This window comes from Mus musculus, chromosome 6 (assembly GCF_000001635.26).
Source record: "Mus musculus strain C57BL/6J chromosome 6, GRCm38.p6 C57BL/6J".
NCBI lineage: Eukaryota > Metazoa > Chordata > Mammalia > Rodentia > Muridae > Mus > Mus musculus.
In genome coordinates, this window is record NC_000072.6 from 117,273,474 (window position 1) to 117,288,123 (window position 14,650).

Consider the following 14,650-nt stretch of genomic DNA (forward strand, 5'->3'; position numbering starts at 1 on the left):
GGTAGAGTACACGCTCAGTAAATTATAAACTAAGTTACAAATGAGCGCTGGAATAATAAGGAACACTTTACGGAATAATAAACTCATAAGAGACATGATTGATTTATATGGCATGCAATGGGAAGAGGCCAGTTGGATCTTAAGTGGAAAAATGCAGTTTTAGCATAGCACACATAGACAGTATCTGCAGAAAGCAGATTATTTTCTTAGTAATGCAATGTGAAAGAACACGCCTTGAATGCTGGTAGTGTTGCTGGGAACTAGGAAAAGGCATAAAGCATTGTGGGGGATTTTCACACTCCCAGAACATCCGAACAACTCTGCTGGTAGAACATGATCTGCCAGGGCTCTTCCACTCAGCTGTTTATGTTGGGACCATGACCCGGTCCAGAACATCTCTGCCACCTTTTGCATCCCCTCCCTAAGTATGCCTGAACAGGAAAGGCTAAAAGCTGGGGGTTGGGGCTGAGGAGGGAAGGCGAGCTACCTGGATAATTAACTCATAGGCATGTTTATAATATGTATAATGTTTTGACTATGTTTTATCATCGCCAAAGAGATTGGGAAACATAGAAACAAGGAAGCAAAATTGAAACTACTTACTTTGTAAATGACATAAGCAGGTTCCCTGAATACCGGCCGTCTTGGTCCTTGCAGTCTTTTTGAGGAGGGATAGCCAAGGAGTCTGAAGAATTAATCTACTGTTCCTAGATTCTGCATCTGTAGATCCAACATGCCCCAAATACTCAAGATACACGTGCATGAACACATAGAGGTTTTTATCATTTGTTATTCCCCAGACGATAGGGTATAGCTAGTGTCTATGCAGCTACCTGTCCTCTAGGGCTGATATGAATATACACAAGGCCACATGAAGGTTATGTACAATCACTGTGCCATTTTAGACCAGACACTTGAGCTTCCTCAAGTTTGGGCATTTGTGGAAAGTGGGTACTGAAGTTAACCCCATGTAGATACTGAGAAGTGACTCTAAGCCTCAATTGCATCAAGAAACCCTTTAAAGAGACCACCACCAAGGAAGTGAGCCATGGCAAACACTAAGGAGCTATGATACCAGGATAGGAGGCCCAGAGCAAAGCTTTGTCAGAAACCCAGTCAGAGTAGCAGATCTGAGCACCACCCGGCAAGCTCTTGGTGAGTGCTAGTAAACGTCCAGGTACGAGGCTAGCCAGGCAGAAGGGCCTCGAGGGCTTGCTGGGGCTGGGAGAGTGCGACGGGAATGGCAGGCATGTGCCAGAGTCCACTCTGAAACCTCCCTCAGACAGGATCTTCACCGGCTATTTTCCCACTGATGTGTATACAAGCTTCGGGTGTCAGACCAGCCAGTAAGCTTGCAATGTGGCTGATGCCAATACCACACCTGCCTCTCACCCGTCTGAGGGTCTCAGGACACCTGAGCCAAGCTTCATGCCTTGTGATGGTGTCTGTGGCTCTATTGGGGTTGGGAGACACATATGCATCTGAGCAGTAAAACTTGTCTCAAGTTCATGTCCTGGTCATTTTCCCTCTCATGACTTCTTCCTGCCATTCTTAGTTAGGCTGCCACCTGATATCCCCGAGTGACTGTTTTCATGTGTGGTCTGCGGCTTTGGCTCCTTCAATACCTTTGTTTAAGCTCAGTGTCACATTGATGAAATCAGCATTTCTCGGAGAGAAATATGCTCTCTCCAGTTTTCATGAGATGCACCGCCTTCTTGCACAAAGCCTGTCACTCACACTGGCGTAGGCCAGTTTCTGTCTGTCAGCAGTCATGGCTACCACTAATCAACCTAAACTTTAAACAGACTTCTCTCCCCATTCGGCCTTTCTTCCGTGAGATAGATACTATGTAGCCAGTACAAGAAATGAGATGCCATTTCCTGCCTAGAGTAGAAAAAATGGTCCCCGAAGAGTGTACATTTGAAAACAGAGCTGTGTGAAAACCTGTTCAGAAGGGTCGTGTTTCCTCAAGTCTCCTCCTAAGCCTCAAACCTGGGTGTCTTGATTTCCAAACTCTGGGGACAGGGTCCTTGTAGCCCCCCTCTAGGCACATTGCAGTGCTGTTTGTGTGGGCAGCTTGTTGTGACACTGGTCTGCGGCTGGTCTTCTGAGATGGCTCAGGGGCCTAATGTCTGATTTCATTTTTCTCAAGGCTGTGAAAGCTTTACCTACTGAGTAAGTCTCCAGATATGGTGGTAAGAAATGGCCACAAACTCAGCAGCTTTTGACAACAGTTCTGGAGGCCAGGAGACTGAGGTCAAGATGTCGGCAGAGCCTGGCTTCCCACTGAGGCTCTGCAGCCTGCTCCTTCCCTCCCCTTTCAGCTTGGTCACCATCCTAACATTTCTGGGCAGCGATGGCATCACTCCAATGTGTGGCTGGATCTTCAGCAGGCTGTTGTGGGTCTAAGGATAGATTTGATAGCATTAGGGGCACCTGGTACCCCGAGGTGAGTTCCTCTCAAAGCCTTTCTCACCTCTTTAGTCATACGGTGGTATTTACAGGCTGCGGGAACCAGACACAGATGTATCTTTGGGTAATTAAAGTGTACCCCACTCAACCCCTGTGATATCAGTGCTGTGGTGTCAGAAACACAACCCATACTTTGACCCTAGAATAGAAAGTCCAGCAGTTAGCCAATGGCCAAGCGGGTGCTGCATCTAGGTGCTAAGTGCAAAGGTGTTCTGTCTTTCTTTGTCGCTCTGATCTCTGTGCTTGCTGGGCCAATGCCAGTCTCTCTCCCTCTCTCTCTCTCTCTCTCTCTCTCTCCCTCCCTCCCTCCCTCCCTCCCTCCCTCCCTCCCTCCCTCCCTCCCTCCCTCCCTCCCTCCCTCTCTCTCTCTCTCTCTCTCTCTCTCTCTCTCTCTCTCTCTCTCTCCTCCCCTAGTGTTGCCATATGATAGTGCAGTGACTGGGACAGCTGTCCTTTCTTAGAATTCTGATCTGCAAAGTGTGCAGGAAGAACTTTCAGGTCTTCAGGGTTTGTAGGTGCACGATACCCAGGCTTCTGGCTCAGGTGTTCTGTTACCTACTGTTAGTGCAAACCCTGGTCTCATGGGTCTCAGCTTTCCACTCTGAATCCAACTCAGTTTATGAAATTCCAGGGAATCAACATATCCTTTGTACTTTCCCCTGATATGGCATGGCAAATGGGTCAAAATATCTGGAACCTTCCACTATGCTGAGGGTAAAAATCTTGGTGCTGACAAAAACGTCCCATGATGTGAGGTGAATTCTTCCTCCTGTTTCCCAATCCTCTGATAAATAAGTATAAAGGCAAATAGACGATCTCAAGAGGGAAAACATCTCTGTGACCAAAGTGTCTGACAGAACATGAAAGAGGAAAGCTTTATTTGTGCCATGGTTCCAGAAGGCTCTGTCTGTGGCTACTTGGTCTCAGGTGCTTGACCAAGAAATCAGGGCAGTAGTGGAGCATGACAGGGGTGATTTTCACCTCAGGGCAGACAGCAAGCAGAGAGAAGGGGACACAGGATGAGGCCAGGGCAGAGCTAGCTCCCAAGCTCACCCCAGTGACCTACTTCCTTTACTTCTACCTTTCAGTAACTCTCAGTGATGTCGTCATGTCATGAGTTCACCGAGGGTTAGTTTATTGCTTAAGTCTGAGCCCTCACAATACCATTGTCTGTAGGCATTCGGGGTCCTTGACATGGTCATGCTGAGGTCAACAGTACACATTCACTCAGGATTGCATCTGTTCCCCATGTTTCTGGGCTTAGATCAAGGGACTGGTCACATGCCCTAATCTGCAGAGCTTTTTCTTTCTGAGTACCAGCTCCATCGGCGCTGTTACCATTCCAATGACACATTGATAGACTACAGGCAAGAGGTGGTCTGCTTCCTTCTGTCTCACACCTCTACCTCTGAGGTCCTCTGGGAGCCTTTGTTCTGAGTCTTCATCCAGACCCACACCAGTCTGCACACACTTATTCTTCGATGCAGCAGGTTCTATGCAGACCACCAGCATCAACTGAAACCAACGTGCTGTCAATAGGCAAAAGCCTTTGGGTATTTTGACTAAATCCAGACAGGATCTGTGGCTTATTTATGAACTCACGTGGCTTTTGACTTCTGCCTTGTTTGCCAAATTGCTGACATGTTCTTAAATTACCCGGTTTGTATTTTTTTCCCTTCTTCTCTGTTGCTTGAGAAGATAAAGCCTCAGGCATGTGGGCTCCCTCTGCTCACAACAGGGGACATTTCACTGGCTACTATCACCCATCCAGAATACATGGATCATCTGAGCTCAGCGTTTAGGCCCCTAGGAGTAAAGACTAGAGTGTGGCGAAGACAAGAGGACGCATCTTTTGTTTAGCACACACACACACACACACACACAAATATGATAGAAAATTTTGTGAGAATTAAAGGAACTCCCTGCAGGTTGACTTTTCGTAGTCTACAGAGATCTAAAGAGCTATCGGTTGCTTTAAGGGTTGACAAGATGGTGAGCATTGGAGATGGGTGGCCTGTAAGTTTGGGGAATGATGAACTTTGTTTCTTAAAAACATTCCAAAAGGTTTTATTTGTGACCTAGTCTCCATAATTCCACCCCTTCTGGAAGATACTACCCATTCCCAAATTTACCACTCCCCGGAGGTTCAGATTGGGCCTGACTAACATATTGTAACTTACCAATTGAAGATGGGGATTGCTCCGCCGTCATTCTAGTCCTACAGTTCTACTCACAGAGAACATCAAAGGGGGTTAGAGAGAGCAGCAACCTCCCACTCTGGATGGTCATTTCCTAAAAGGGAACTCTCACTTGCCTAACCTAAGTCTGTTTAGTTGACACCTGTAAATTAGCTCTGGATGTTAAAAGCATCAGCCTCTGGCCTCTCTGCCTTGGAATATCCACACGGCCCCAGGACATCCATTGCTGGAATGTGCTGGTTCAAAATGGGTCCACAAATTTCAGGAAATTCCTTTCAAATGGTAGATCCCTCCCGATAAATGTGGATAGACTTAGTATCACACTTTAGTCAGATTAAAGAAAGATGGAATAATGGGTTCAACCCTAGACAGAGAGGAACTGCTGTATACTGAATTGCCATGAGCTTACCCCAGACAACACTTAGGGATTATCTTACAGTTCTGAGAGCCAGAAATCTAGGCACCACATGACCGAGTCTCCTACCCAGAGAATTACAAAACTGAGAGCAAGGTGCTGGCTAGGACTGATCCCTCCCTCCTAGGGCTTGTGAGGCTGTGTCTAGCTTTGGGTCCTAGAGTTACAGACTGACAGCTTCAAGAACTCTCAGCTCTTAGAACCTGTTCTTGAGACCTTGAGAACCGAGCCCCATCCACGACATGAACTTTGTTTATTGAATTAGCGTTTCTACCTTCAAACTCTCTAACGTGTGTTAAAAGGCTGTCTACAAAATAGTATCTCCTGGAGTATACAGGGTTATCTTGGAATTCTGTCTGCCACAATAAGTCATCAGGATCGCCAGCTCTAGAGAAGACTAGCTGCCATACATGGAGGGTATCCAAGCATCCTTCTGCAGAGGCCCACACAGGTACCACCTTGTCCAGCTCTACCCAAAAGCCACACGAGAAGCTTCCTAAAAACAAGTTCTGTAGGCCCTGCTCAGTCTGCAGATGATCCAACCTCAGCTGCCATGCCTTCTGCGACCTCGGTATGGGCTCTGACCCATGGCCACTCAACCTAGCTGCTTCCAGGCCCCTAGCCCATAAAGTGCTATCACATATACTTACTGACTGGAAAAATGCAATGGTTTGAATACTAACTCATGCGCTGTCTGAAATTTTAGGAAATCAGTTGTTGACAGTGAGAAAATGCAGCATTGCAACATTCAAGAAAATTCCAACAGCATTGCTTTCTGCCTTCCTGGACTCAAAGACAGGGGGCTCATTTGGGCTTTTGTCACATTCTCAGTTATGCTGTGGTCACCACTGGCTCCTGTCCCTCTTCTGTGGGAGGTGACAAGCCACATTGCCAACTAACCAGCCCATTCCCTGGAGCCTTGCTGCTTCCTGGTTCATTCCAAAGTCTTCCCAGCATCTTCTCTGGTTCTGATTTGTCCTCAGCTGCCCACTGAGAGCTGAGCTTACCATCTGGCTAGCCTTCTGTGGCTGCCTTGCTTTTCTGCCACTGACTGTCCCTACTTGTGCTGTTGTTGTACATGGGATGTGACCTGAGACCAGCATGATGAGTGAGAAGAAAGGCAGGGACCTCCCATCCTCGGCTTGACTGCCGTGGCTTCATTTAAGCCATTTCACAGTAGGAAGGGAAACTCGTGATGCTAGGCTGTTTCCCCCTCCCAGAACTGTGAACCCAGCCCTAGATAACAAACCATAGCATCTCTGCATCCTCCCTCCTTTGTCAGTGCCACCCCCATTCCCTAGAAATTTCCAGATAGTGTGGAGAATCCCAAGAGCCCAAAGTGGCCAGATGCCTGGCGTGCACCCTGCTCCTAGAAGAATGAATGAACAAGACTTGGCTTCAGACCGTCCCTTCTTACCGCCTGATGGAAACTGGGAACAAAGGACCCTGTGAGCTCCCCCTCCACCGCGTACAGAGCAGGGAGAAGCTGTCTTTCTGAGCAGTAGCAGATCTGTGTGACATGCCACTCCAGACGAAACAAAGCTAGAGCCCATGGCTATTAATACTTCAGGCCAGTTCATCCTGAGCTGTCAGTGGCCACAAAGCACAAGGTAACACAGTCCAGCTCCCGAGCCAGCCTCGGCCTCTGTGAATAATTAGCGCTAAGTATGAGATGTGTGGCTGGATCTAATCTAACCCAAGCTCAATTATTTCACTCAACTGATTGGGTCCTGCCTGGAGCCTGTTCTTCCCGCCTTGGCAGGTGTGCAGCAAGCGCCAGGGACGCACTCCCTGTCCAAATGGGACCGTGTGTCTAGAAAGCAGCTACAGGAACCTCTGAGAAATTCGATCCTCCAGCTCCGGATTCACTTTCCTGCCCGCTTCTCACCTAATTCCCATTCCAGAAGCAGGATGCTGGGACACACACACACACACACACACACACACACACACACACACACAATTACAAGAATGATCACTAAAATAGGTTGGCAATTGATGCCCAAGCTTCATCCCTTGGCACTGACTGTATACACTCTTTCCCCATCTGCATCTTCTGAGGTCTCTCATTTTACAGTAATCTTGAGCCCTTTTTTAAACATTCCAAACACATCCCTCCATCTTCCTTTTGCCTCTTCAGGCTCTTCACTTTCCTCGGGCCACCTTGCAACCTGGGCTATAGAGTGTCTCTAGTCCTGAGCTTAGATCTTGAGGCCATGGAAGTCTCCTTAGAGCACATCTTGCCAGTGTCTATGTCCAGCCTGAGTCTCTGTGTGTAGTGTGCTGCCTCCTCCTTTGGGCACTACTGAGCATACCTCTTCTTTCTGGGAGCAGAGCCTAAGCAACCCCAGGTTCTCAGGGTTCAGGGCCCCCAGGTGAGTCCTGGCCCAGGTTTGGAAGCAAATGGGAAAGATCCAGCAGGGACCCACATCTATCTGTTTCTGTGCCAGACAGGCACAAGCAGGATGCAATCAGTGTCTTCTCCCTAGGACTTCTGCCCTGAATTCCACATGTGAACACACGCCAGGACTCTGCCCTACACTGACACGATAAAGACATACGATTTGGAACTAAGAATATCCATTGGCTCATATGTTTTCTCAAAACTGTGACTCATAGGCTAAGATGTTGTCAGTGAGACAAAGAGCAAAATCATGCAACTTGGGCATCAGCTAGAGTAAAATATTGAAGTAATTAGTTAACTCAGTTAATGTGAGTTAAGCCAGATAAATTCCCTGGCCCCACATTAAAAAATAATAATATATATCATTTACCTCTTGTGCCTTGTGCTTTTCCCTATCCATACAATGAGGACAAGGAAAGTACCTACCTCACTTGGATGCTTTGAAGATTGAGAGAATGCATAGCCACAGCCTCAAGCACAGCCTATTGCATCCCCACCCAGCACATCTAAGCTAGAATAAGGGGACAAGACGTTGCAACAGAAATAGAAGCAAGTTCAAGATCATAGGTCACCAGAGGATGTGACTGGCAGGGCTTTCCCGGGGAAAGACTGGGGCTCTCTTCAGGAGTTGCTACATAAGGATTTGCTGAACTATACAACATGGGGGACAACAGAAATCCATGGGGCTCAGATTGGAGGCCAGCAGATTTCCAGTATACTCTAATAGAGATAAAGACAGGGAAAGACAAGCCCACCAAAAATGTGTTGCCTGCCCTGTGCTAGGAAGAGGGTTGGTACCCTGCTGAGATTGGAAGGTGAAAGTCTTTGGGGTGCTAGACCCCTGCTGCAGGCATTTTTGGGGGATATAAATCATCGGGAGTGACACACTCCATAAAGCATGCTCTGCAATGACAACAGACTCAGGGATATTTCTCTAGAGCAGCCTTTCTCAACCCGTGGGTCACATAAGACCTTCCTCCATATCAGATACGTACATTATGATTCATAACAGTAGCAAAATTACAGTTATGATGTAGCAACAAAATAATTTTATGGTTGGGGGTCACCACAACATGAGAAACTAAAGGGTTGCAGCATTAGAAAGCACTAGTTGAGAACCACTGGTCTACAGTGAGAGGTCACAGTTCTTAATGGGGACATAAGGAACTTGGACTTAGTAAAGGTGTCAGTTGCTTTTGCATTTTGGGCAATGACCTAAATATTTGTAAATTGCCTGGAATGTTCAAGGTCCTGGCTCAGCCCATGGGGAAAACCTGCAGCTAGCTAATTACAGAATGGCCAAAGCATGCTTTATTTCCCCCTAGGATGTAGAAGGAAATGAGAGCACTTGATGAGCCCATGGGAGACTCTCTGTTGAACCTGCTAGATAAGCCAGTATGGCTGTCAGAGTGAGTCCCCACCTGCCTCACAGGACCAGGTCACCTCTAGGTAGCGTTTAGGCACTGTGGGGCCTCACTCCCAGTTTGGACATCTGGAGACTGTGTAGGAAGACAAATGATATTGCCATGAGCAAAGCACAGACCGTGGCATATTAAAGATTCTGATGAGGGGTGTGATCCATCGGCTAACTCGATATGTCTCTTGCTGGTGCCCTATTTGTAAAGTATTGAGAGGCAGGGGGACTATTTGTTCCTCTCCCTAACTCCAAGTATCCCAGCTGGGAGAGAGGCTGTGTTGTATGATGTGCTAGTGTGTTCAGGCGGCTGTAACAAGAGATACATCAGTCTAAGAGGCTCACTAGCAACTAAAACTTTAATAAGTTTCTTTGGCAAGAAGTCCAAGATGAAGGCACCAGCAAATTTGATGTCTACCAATGGCCTTCTTCCTGTTTCATTGGTAGTGTTTCTAGCTGTGTCCTTCCATGGTAGAAGTAAGATGGTTTCCTGGAATTCCTTTTACCAAAGCAACTCATTTCATATATAAGAACTCTTTTCTCAAGACCTAAGCACACACTGAAGACCCATGTCTTAGCATGCTCACTGGAGGAGATAATAAATCCGTGGGGTTTGATGGAGCACAAACTGTCAGCCTGTTCATCTGCTAGCCAGGACACAGCCTTGCTCAATGCCTTTTGCTTTCATCTGCACATACCTTTGAAAGATACACAACTATAGATGTTAATACTGGACCTTTATGGTCATGCGAAAGAATGACACGGAGCAGATTTGTATTGGTACACTTACACATGCACACATAAGATGAACATGTGCAAAATTAGGGAAGCCTAAATAGGGCTATGGGTGCATTGAGGTTGCTTTCTGGTTATGGGACAAGACACTGTTCTAGTACAAGATATTGTCACTGTGGGTTAATGGAGATCTCTCTGTATTATCTCTTAGAACTGTATGTGTTCCTATAAGTATCTTTTAAAAATTGAAAAGTCAATCCTTATAATCTGATGTGTTTAAATAACAATACAAAACAGGCATTGAGGTCCAGAAAGACCACCTTTCTCTTGGCCTGTCTCCACCCTCCATGTTTCAGTATTCATAACCAGCATTTTGTCCATTTCTCCAGCACCCTGTGCTGCAGAGCCAAGGTCTGCATTGCCTGATACCTGTGGAGATAATGCCTGCTGTTGCTACAGCATTCACTATAGCTCTAAGATGAATACTTAACCCTTCAACACTGGCTGGGTATTGTGAGGGTGTGAGGATCTTAAACCAGAGAACTGTGAGGAGGGGAGCTGGGAAACTGGGGGGTGAGAAGGAGGCTCTCTGAAGGCAGACAGATGCACACGGTATGTGCCTCACACTGAGCAATGGGGTCTGACTCCACATAGGGAAGTGAGATGAACTAGGGCATTTCCATCCTCCCAGATAGGGACCAGTCGTCTGAAACACCCAATGAGGATGAGCTTAGACCTTCACTGGCACTGACTACTTGTTGATATGAGGAAGATGAAGAACAAAGAAGCATCCCTAAAGGCTATATCATGAAAATCCATTCCTATTAATACGGGGTTTTCCCTCTTGGAGACCAAAAGCAAGTATGTGCTGTCTCATTTATTGCTATTAGTGTTTTTTCAATATGCATAGTTTTAAGAGCATCCCATGGTCAGATACTCTGAGGTGATGTTGACAATATGAGAGAAACCAACACCTCCAGGAGTGGCCTGAGGGGTTTTCCTGTCTTGTTACCTCACATTCTTTACTGTTCAAGGTCTTGCTTTTCTTCTGGTCCTGGTCTTTGCTCTCTTTATTGTTGTTCCAATATGAAGGACCCTGATGATCACAGTGGTGTGAGCCTGTGTCTGTGGGTGCTGTTCCAGCAAACTTTAGTTCTTATTGTTCAGTCTGGAGAATACACGGGACACTGATTTAAAAAAAAAATCAAGCATTTCTCTGATCTAAAAGTCAGAATTTCCTAACTGTGCTTAATGATTCATTCTTTTCCCCATAGAAGCTATTGTTGCTGGTGTGTGTGTGTGTGTGTGTGTGTGTGTGTGTGTGTGTGTGTGTGTGAACATGCACACATGCTGCATTCTGTTTTATTTGGGATAATGTTTCAAGCAGCAATCAAGAGAATCAAATTGCAGTTTCTTTCTTGGAGAGTTATTCAAGCTTGATTCCTTCCCCAAGGTATGTCCTTTCTCAATTGCTCAGGGCAAAACTTCTTCAGTTGAATGTTAGTAGGCTGCTGTGAAATATAAACAGAATGCAAACGAGAAGGGGAAACTTGGCTTGACTACATTAACTACAAATTATTTGCATAACCACTAACAATTAGAAACTTAAAATATTTCCCAGATGTTCACACCTGATCATATTACAAGACAGCTATTTTAAACCTGTTCCAAGGCCAACGTCCTAAGCAAAGCAATCAACCAATGAAATCAAGAGTAATGTATATTGGAATCACATGGTATGTGATGAACACGGGAAGTCAGTAAAACACACAAAACTGCTGGGTGATTAGAATGGATAATTGGGAACATGATACGTTTAAGGTCACAGCTTACACTCATTTAGATACCCGAGTTGTACAGACATGTGATTTCTCAGCCTTGCTATTTGTTTCAAGCAACTATTTTGCATAAAATAGGCCACATTTTCCAGAATTCATGTAAAAATTACCTACAGTGTCCATGCTTGATAAGGAGCTGAGACTCCACCATGAGGACCCTTGAATTATAGGACAAGAAATGGGTAGTCTGTATTTTTAAGCAATCAACTCTTTCAACTTTTGGTAGACAATGATAAGAGAATTTTAAAACTCCTGTTTGGCCTCCTAGGGCTTTGTGTAAGAAGATTCAAGAGGGACCCTGGAAAATGAAGGGTCCTCACTCTGAGATGTCGCAGGACACAGGCTTGCTTCATGGGCAATTGCATGTGCTTGCCAGGAGTGTGCTGTTGAAGATCCCTTTGGCACGTTGATGCCCGGCCTCTCCCAGATCCTGTTAGTCAGGTCAGTTACAGGTGAAGGTTGGTCATGATGCCATCATAAACTATCTAGTGTGGGAGGAGCCAGGATTGGTTCGGTCTAGATTTATGGGACTAGGGAGTACAATAGTGCTCACAGGAGGATCTGGTAGCTTATCAGCAAGACACTGAATCCCAAGGAGAATGTTCTAAATAAAAGCAGAAGGCATCAGTGCTTGTGTAGGTTGTAGGACTCGTGGCCCTAGGGCAAGTTGAGTAGACTTTAAAGTTGTCAGTTCAAGAACAAGCCTTGAGAGCTTTGTTTCCATCCAACACTCCTTTGTATTTCAAGAGCTGAGTAGGGTCCTACCATTGTCAAACAGTATATTCTGACATCACACATTTCTGTCTCTTCTGGGATAGACTCTGTGGCATGCTTTCAGTAATCACTGTCAAATAAGACTTAGAGCCTAATTTGAAGGAAATTACAATTTAGTAATAGGTAAGGGCAACAAGAAAAAAGCCTGTAACAGGGTGTCTTAAGTTCTCTGATACTGGAAGGTTCTGGCTATAAGTGATGTTTCTAAAAAGTCATCCTAGTGGGAGAAGATATTAGAGCATTAAAGACCATGAACCACTGGGAAGTGCATCCCAAGATGACAGTCAACATGGACAGTAGAAGTCTTTGTCTCAGTTGCCCCTTGGCCAATGTTCCGTTCCTTGGTCTGGATGTCTTTCTCATCCCCTCAACCCCAAGAACACTGAAATGTTCCTCCAAGGGTGTGTGTGTTGAAGGGCTGACCTCCTGTACAGCAATGTTGCCAGATAGTATTTGTAGAACTGGTTAGACAGAGCATGAGGACTCTAATCACCAGTGAATTATCCCATTGATGGGATCCCATTGATGTGATATTGAGGTGCCTTGGAAACCAAGGGGGGTAGAACTTTCTTAAAGGGAGTGGTAACTTAGGAGTATGCCCTAGGGGATTGTCTTGTTTCTGGTCCCTCCTCTCATTCATATTGCCTCTCCACCTTTCTCCCTCTCTTCCTTCCTCTCTCCATCCTTCTCCTCTCTCTGTCTCTGTGTCTCTGCATTCCCTCACTGTGCACATGTGTACTGATATTCTGGGTCATCAAAGGCCCTAGACTGAAACCTCTGGAAAATTTCCCCAAAACAAACATTTCATTTTTCCTTCATATCCATTGTCCCATGCTTTCTCACAGTGGTTGAACATTGATTCACAGAGAGCAGCTAGCTGACCCACCTGCATTCCTAGAGAGCAGGCTTGGACTCTTGAATGTATCCCAGATTCTATGGACATACACCCATCTTCTATGTTTCTTTGTACATGTTTGTTTGTATTATTGTCTTGATTCTGCCCCATCCCTGAAGCATCCTCTTCTGCCTTTCTGTTAATTTCTGGTCCTGTCTGATAACGATGATCCTTAATGTGGTTCTTATTTGACGGACCATTTCTTTCAAGTATTTCTGTGTGGTGCTTTTTCCGTGTTTCCTCTCCTTGCTATCTTACCCCGTTATATTTTCCTCCAATTGAATGACCATTTCTCTCATTTTGGAATGAGAGAAGGTTCACCAACTACATCGTCCATTTTCCCAAAGTCAGCATACAACTATGATTTTAAAAAAAAGTTGCTATTAAAGTTAAATAGCATTTTTTTCCAAATTGATTAATTATGGGTTAGAGAGACTCCTGCCACAAGGCCTCCAATGTCTGTGGAACCAGAGAGCACCATAGGGAGAAGCCTTCTGTTCCCTCAGGTCCGAAGGACCTCAGGATTATACTTCCCAGCTCTACGGGGAAATGGGAAACCTTTGTGACCAGCTTTCCGGTCCTGGTAGCCTCAGTGTCCCTGGACACTGGAGATACTGGGCCTTTGGCTTTAGTGGTCTCAAAGGTCAGTGTGATGTAGGGGTTGACTTTGAGGTTGCAGTGGTCCCTGCAGGACTGAGCATCAATATTTCTTTTGGTCCTAGGGACTCTAACCACAGCTCCCAGACACTTCATAGAATTTGGAGGGTCTGATGTTTGGTATGCTATCCCCAGTGAGTTAACAAAATCCAAAAAGTGACCACAGTTTTCCCTCCAACTGGTTGCTAAACTGGCAGCCCCACTGCCGGTGCTGTTAGCAAAAAGGCAAGATAGGATCACCTCACCAACTCCATTTGTTTGCCTGGTCTCCAGATTAACAGCATGCAGATATCCCTCTAGAAACAGTCACCAAAAACAAAACATCCAAACAGACCCAGTAAAAGGGGAAGTCAAAGCTGAAAGGCAAACTCACTCCAACAGTTGCCTAAAACACGTCAAAGAAATGGAAGTTATGACAACCACCACCTGCAGCCTTGTGACCCTGAGACCCATCGACCGTCAACCAAAAAGGAATAAACTATAGACATAAAATATCTGAGAAAGGATTTATCGTACTTTTAAAGGGAAATAATGATCATATAGAAGAGTCTAATAAACAGATGCTCAAGTGAAGAATCTATCAAAGGCCTCCCTGTGACAGTCTCCAAAATGAGAGAAATATTCACTCTATAGGAGGAAAATATAAAGGGGAAAAGTAGCAAGGAGTGAAAACATGGAAAAAGAACCACACAGAAATACTTGAAAGAAATGCTATGTCAAATAAGAACCACATTAAGGATCATCGTTATCAGACAGGACCAGAAATTAACAGAAAGGCAGAAGAGGATGCTTCAGGGATGGGGCAGAATCAAGACAATAATACAAACAAACATGTACAAAGAAACATA

At 45.5% G+C, this 14,650-nt stretch overlaps 1 annotated feature.

Moving 5' to 3' along the window:
- Nucleotides 5,736-6,936: an enhancer, noted in NCBI's record as "VISTA enhancer mm247". NCBI's record gives its function as "enhancer in: other[7/13]" and the evidence as "EXISTENCE:transgenic organism evidence [ECO:0001131][PMID:17130149]".